This window comes from Triturus cristatus, chromosome 9 (genome assembly GCF_964204655.1).
Source record: "Triturus cristatus chromosome 9, aTriCri1.1, whole genome shotgun sequence".
Taxonomy (NCBI): Eukaryota; Metazoa; Chordata; class Amphibia; order Caudata; family Salamandridae; genus Triturus; species Triturus cristatus.
In genome coordinates, this window is record NC_140592.1 from 759401264 (window position 1) to 759408498 (window position 7235).

A 7235-nucleotide genomic window follows, 5' to 3' on the forward strand; every position below is an offset into this window, starting at 1 on the left:
TAGCCCTTACAGATTGAGGAATCACCAATGCATGTAGACCAGCTGCAACATGCCCTCAGAAAAAAATGTGACAAAGACATTCTGCACGGAATTCTTCATAAATGAAAATAAAAAACAAAGAAATATCCTATAAATTAGTAACGCTCAAAATGTGTGAAGCAAAATCTGCTAAGAATCCACCTCCCACCCGTAAGTGCTAATGTGTAATAAATGTCCGGGGAAGGATCATGTCCTTTGAAAGAAACTGGGAAAGCCACAATACCTCTATTTGAGCTGCCCTGTACTGCCCCTGGCAAGAGATGGTAAAGCAAATCAATGTACTCAGACTGGAAGGAATTATGCTTATCATAGATAGTACTAAGGCTGAAAGACATTTTAAGTGTACAAAGCTTCAAAGAGGGCATCTTGCAAAGCCTGAAGTACTACGACCTGATATCAGGATGAAACGGGACAGTAAATGACTGTCTTGAAAATTAAACTCTTAAGGATATGGGTACTAAATCAGAAAAAGGCGAAAAACTGGAGAAAGCTCAGTGTCCCTGAAAGCTAGAATTGCTATCCAATGGCTTCTTAAGGCGAAGACTGACAACCCATGCAAGAAACCATGAGCTAGGAAATTTAAGACTCTCACTGGATCGCATGAGAAAGGAAGAAGGTAATACCCCATGAAATGATATTTTGCCAAAGTCTGGCATAGACCTTTAATGTTTCTGCCATACGAGATTGTTCAATAAAAAAGGCAACTTACACAGAACATCTATCGGATTCTAAGGTTTCTCAAGTTCTAGTCCCCCCATCATAGATGGCTGAAAGATGGAAATTAAAGAACTGGGGCCCGTAGATGTGATGGACTGAAGGGAAATGGCTAGGAGTATTTAACTGCTGGATGAACTAGCACTAGAGACAAGGTATGTTTGAAGCATCAAAGAAGTACTAAGCAGAACATGATTGCGCTCACCTTTAATTTTCCTCAAAACCCTGAGGATCAAAGGGAAAGGATGGAATATGTAAAGTAGACCTTATGGCCAGGGAAGAGATATGACATTGATTACCCAGACCTTCAGAGATGCAATTAGTGAGTGCGCAAAAGTTTAGAAGAAGGGCATTAGTCTCTGAAGCAAAGAGTCCCAGCCACGGATAACCAAACCAAGTCACAAATTTCTGAAATAGCAGTTTCATCATGACTGAGCTTGGAAACGGACAACGTATTCACCAGGAAGGCCCTTTCTTCTTCCCTTCTGCTAGGTAAAGGAGACTGGACTCTGCAACAGAAACATATCTGGGGCTTAGGAGGCAAGTGCCGGAGACTTCTAGCTGCCCTGGTGATTCACATAGGAGGAAGCCAAAGGTAGTCTGACACCGACAGCTTTGCTCCGATGATGCTCATGAAAATGAATGAAGGCAAAAAGAACGGCTGCCAACTTCCTCTAATTGAAGGACATTCAACTTTCTCCCAGGTACAAACCCTGAACCGTGAAATCTCCCGGTATATCCCTTGGGAGGCTGGCACCTATTGTCAAGTTCATGGTAGGTGGAAGGGAGCGAGAGAAATATCCAATGAAAGAAGCCACCTACTCAATGATTGAGCGAGCTGACTAGCGACTTGGACCACAGTTTTGTAGTCAAGGGACAAAGGATTCCAGTGCAAAAGATGTTGAACTGAGGACTGGAAGTGGCTGCAAGACCAGGTAATTACAACGAGAGACAGCAATTTGCCCCTTAACCCTAAATTATTGTCTGTCTGTTGCCTGGTCCTTGTTCAACAAGGTTCCCATTTCTGATGTCAGTTTATCCTTTCTTGACTCGGAAAGGAACATCTGCCCCAGGTAGGAATGAAAAGTAGCTCTGACATAGATTCTGGACTGGATGAAGATGGGACTTTCTCCAATAGAATAACCATACTAAGGACTGGACCATATGGCAAACCACCTACACATACAAAGGCCATCATCAAGATATAGAAAACTCTTAGTAAATATCCTTGCAGAAGACAGACCAAATGCAGAACTCTAAAGTTAATCGTTGGTTCATTGCACAAAACCTTAGGAATCTTTGAATCTATAAGCACTGGAACATGTGCATATGCGTCCCTGAGGTCAAGTAGTTTCAAGGATTGATCAACAGACGAACAGACTGAAGTGTTGTCATATTGAAATGGATGTGAGGGATATAGGTAGTGAGGTCCATCAAGCCTACCGGACGAAAGTCTGTTTTTGAACTACAAAGAAGGTACAATAGCACCCAAGCTTCTGCTACACCTCTGGTACCAGAAAGGCTGGCACTTTACTTGAAGTGCCTGTGAGCGCACATGACTTCAAGGAACACAAGTTGCACAGAAGCATTGCAGGGGCTTGTGAACTGGATTCTGTAACCCTGACAGATCCTTCGAAGAACCCAGGTGTCAGAAATTGGCAGGCTTATTCTGTGGAAACATTCTGTTTCAACTGCTTACAGGACCTTCTTCTAAATGTTGTAACAGTCATGACTTTGAAACTGGATGGAGAATGGAGGACTGGAGACAGGTCTTTGATGCAAGAGAGCCCCGTACCTCGAACCCTCCCTCCAAAGGATGAATTATGCTTTGGAAGCCAGAGGGGCCCCATATTCCATTATGGAGCCTATACCTCGTTTGAAAAATGGACCGCTAGGTGCCATCACCTTCCTGTCTTCTGCACTTTTTTGTTTACCATCTCCTCCAACTGAAGACTGAATAATTTAGCTCCTGTGAATGTTAAAAACATAAGCAGGGATTTGTGAGAGCTGTCTACTTTCCAGGAACACATCCACACTGTTGTGCAAGCCGCCACGGGTAATGAAAATGTTCCTAGCTAACGTAACAGAAAGTTTCAATTCTATTAAGGACTTGGAGGCGAGGATTATGCTAACACGTTCTTCACTTTATTTACAGCAGCCATATTAAAAGTATCAACACAAACAACATTTTCCAGAATCCACTGGGAAAGTGGTAAAAACAAACAACAGTCAACATAGTCCATCAGGGTCCGCAACCAATAATGCATCAGTGTGCTCATTATAGTCTCTTGCCTCTGTCCTTCAACTCCTCTTTCGTCCCAGGAGTCACACCAGTAACCCTTTACTACGCATCTTGCTTCCCAGAATCCATGCCTGGAATGCAGGATCTGAAATTACCATGAGAACATAGAACCCAAGAAGCAAATAAGCCACTGAAGTATGCATAAAGACAGACTTATTTACACCATCAAATACTAAAATGCAAACCAAAGGATGAAACTGATTACTTACTCATCATGGGGAGGGTCTCCCGGATCAGGTATCCGCTGGTGGGATAGTCCTCGCCTCAGAATCCTTAATAGAACTGAAACTTTCCATTACATTAGCTAGGACATTTTTCATTCTATGTCAAGACCAGAGGCTTGGGTTATACTACTTTAAAGCTTACTTACAGCTAAATAAGCCATACCCAGAATAGGCTTAAAATAGAACCATTTCAAGGTAGAGTCAGAGGACCAATCAGCCACGTTCATAATGTCCTCTAGTCGGGTGCCCAAACTGAAAGTCTTGGAGGCCATTGCCCCACTAGTAGAGTGAGCATCAAAAATAGTGAGATCAATACCAGCCTTCTGCATAACCCACCACACCCACCGTGCTATGTTGGGAGCCGAAACCACTTTATGGGGCTTATTGAGAGCAATCAGGAGCTGTCTCTCCCCAAAGGGCTGAAATCAGGAGACATCTCCTTATAGGCAGTTAGGCATTGCACCACACATAGCTTAGGCGAATCAGGAAATGCAGGGTATTCTAGGACCCTAGTGTTTACACTTTGTACGCCTACCAACTGTGAAAGCAAAGAGAATGTTCTTCCCGTGATATCTAAGGATCTAACATCAGAAACCCTCCTGCAGGATACCAAACAGAGAAGCCTTGCCAGTTTAGCCAAAATCTATTTATGCAAGAGAAACCTATTAGGTTGCCAAGATAGGAAGAGGTTGAGCATCTTTTTAATATCCTAAAGTGCCAAATACCTTGGCTCCGGAGGGAGGAGATAACCTGACCCCCCAGAGCAAGCGGCAAACAAAAAGATGCTCGCCCACCAGGAAACCGTCCACAGGGACATGCCCTGCAAATATTGGGAAAGTATTGATTAGGATACAGACCAATCCTTGCTGGGTGACACTGGCCCACAAATTCAGAATCTGAACTACCACAGCGCCCAGGGGGTCACAACCCCATCGCACACACCAACGACATCAATGTGCCCAAGCCGATCTGTACTGCTTGACTGTGCTGTCAGGCCAGGCCTTTGACAAGAAGTCTTTCAGCCTGAGACAAAAGACCTGGGATCGGCCATCTAAAACTGGAATCCGCCATGCCATCAGGCGAAGGGAGCCATCCAGTACCATCGGATGCGTAATCCGATCCAGAATAAGAAGCAGCTAAGGAAAAAGGGGAAGCTGGATTGGAAAATCCCATGAAAGTTCCAGAAGAACTGGAAACCATACTTGCGACTTCCAAATTGGGGTGATCAGGACCACCAATGCGTGTTGCCGTCTGATCTGGGTCGAGGCCCTCGTAATCATTGCAAAAGGGGGAAACACTTATGCCCGCTCTTACCCCCAGTCCTGCAGGAACACGACTGTGGCTACTGCCAGAGGGTCCGGCCTCCAACTGAAGAACCGGGGCAATTGATGGTCCAACGTGGAGGAAAAAGGTCAACTGAAAAAGGACCAGAGCCTGAAGCATGGTAAAAACTTCAGGATTAAGCTTCCACAGGCCAGAATCCCGAAAGTGATGAGACTGCCAGTCCGCCAGCTGGTTCTCCCGACTGGGAAGATAACTCGGTCATCACCAAAATCGAATGATCGAGGCAGAACTGCCAAAAATGAGTCGCTAGGTCGGACAAACCTTTTAAACGGGTGCCACACAGTTGATTGATGTACCGGATGGCCGATACGTAGTCCATTCTGAGTAAAACACAGGACTGGATCTTGTCCCAGATCCAACACAGAACCGCAAAAGATCCCGCAAGCAATTCCAAACAGTTGATGTGCAACGCCTGCTCTTGGGGAGACCATGAACCTCTTTGGAAAAATCTCCACACCGAGCGCCCCAGCCTGACCTGCTGGCATCGGAGTCTATAACGAGATCTGGGATCAACCCAAAAATTGCTCTCCCATTCTGTTTCCAAATGGGACAGCCACCAGCGGATCCTCTCCCACGCTTCGTCAGACAGGATGACTGAGTGAGAATAAGCAAGGCTTTTGCGCAGATGCATTATCTTCAATCTCTGCAGGGCCCGATAATGTAACGGTCCTGGAAAGATGGCTTGGATGGAAGCCAAGAGTCCCACCAGACTAGCAATCTGCCTTAAGGACACCCTCTGTCTGGCCAATGTTCTGCAGAGCTTGTGACTTATCTTGGCTATCTTCCTCGAAGAAAGACTCAGGGTGGGTTCGTTGGAATCTATCACAAACCCTAGAAAGGATGTCCTCTGAGAAGGTACCAAAAGGGACTTTTTCACATTTGGTACAAAGCCAAGACTTTCCAGCAGATAGACCACCAGCTGCAATTGCTGAGGATCATATAGTCAAGATACACAATAAGACGAATCCCCTGCGCTCTAAGATACTCCACTTCAGGCTTTAGCGCATTAATGAAGCACCGATGAGCGGAGGAGAGACCGAAAGGCAGAGTTGTTAACTAGAATGTTTGGTGGCGCCAGAAGAACTTTAGGAACCTCCTGTGAGGAGCAAAAATCAGAATGGCTAGATATGCATCCTTCAAGTCCAAATGGGGCCATCCAGTCCGTTGATCGCAAGACGATGAATCCCCTCAGTTTTGAATTTTCTGGTAAACCAACCACTTGTTGAACTCTCTTAGATCAGGACCGGCCTCTGCACCCTGTCCGCTTTGTTGACAAACATGTTGCTATAGAATCCCTGCGGATGAGAAGTAGGAAAAATAGCCCCTTTTTCCAGGAATGAGGAAACCTCTGCGTCCACCAGTTCTGACTTGTGCTGGGAAAATTGAATGGGTCTGGGCCATATCTCCTGAGATAGGACCCCATAGAACTCTATGTGGAAGCACTGAACCGTCTGCAGGACCCATGCATCGTTCTGGAGAGCTTCCCAAACACGGAAGAAATGCGCCAGCCAACCCCCAACTTTCAAAAGGGAAGAAGTAGACACACTTACTGGAAGTAGAGGCAGTGTTGGCAACTTTTCTAGGCCTCAGTAGCACAGCCGGTGAGATAATCTGAAACCAGAATCACTGAAGAATCAGGCAACTGGAGGGGGCCACAGGCCTATAACTGGGCAATTCTTGAATCCCCGATAACCCGCAGCATAGCAAAATATACATGCTGCATCAAGTACCGGCTCAAGCACAGCCAATCTAATAGATAACTAATATTAAGCAAAGCGTACACTAGAGAGGGTATGCAATATCATGCCAAAAGAATATTATTGAAAGATCTGACCTTATCAGAAGTAAATACATATTGCCCTAGTCAGGAGACAGAAAAGGGGCTGTGACCAAGGTTAGTTTAGTTACCATGCAGGTGGTGGAGCTAAAGCTAGGCATCATGTGAATATCATTCATTTACTGCTTTTGTTTAAAGTTTGCTAGGGTAGGTAGAAACTCTGTGGCCAGGCCCAGGGTTAGGACAAGGTAAATAGACAAGGAGATTATCAACGCTACTGAGATCTGACTAATTATACAGCTTCTGGCCCAGAATGATTAGCCTCATTGTACTCAAAAGGGTTGCACGTTTGTGGACCAATGCTTTCTTTCCAATGTTTAGAGTGGCTGTTCGGCACCAGTGCTAATCACGCTAAGCAGATTGCTACGAAGAGTGACATGAAGCAGAAGTGTGCCACTTATGTTTAATTTGCATTTCTCCAATCTAACAAAAATAATTGTTAAGTCTAGCCTTTGTTAAAGTATGCCAATGACAATGTTAATGCAACAAGCATAGACAGCAAAAACTTACTTGTAGGTTATCCAATAAAAAAACTGGTATGAAATTTCTTAAAATAGAAGCGTTTTGGTTTGCTAGAGGCGCTAGTAAATGTTGATGGTACATGAACAACAGTTGTGCAAAGAAAATTACATTTTACATGCACCCCAACATCACTTTTGATGCATTTTTTTTTATGGACGGTACATTAAAATAATATAACATTGAAAACTGATGATTCTTTTTTATTCTTTATTTAAATACGATATTTAAATGTTTCATTTAGTTGACTGAAACT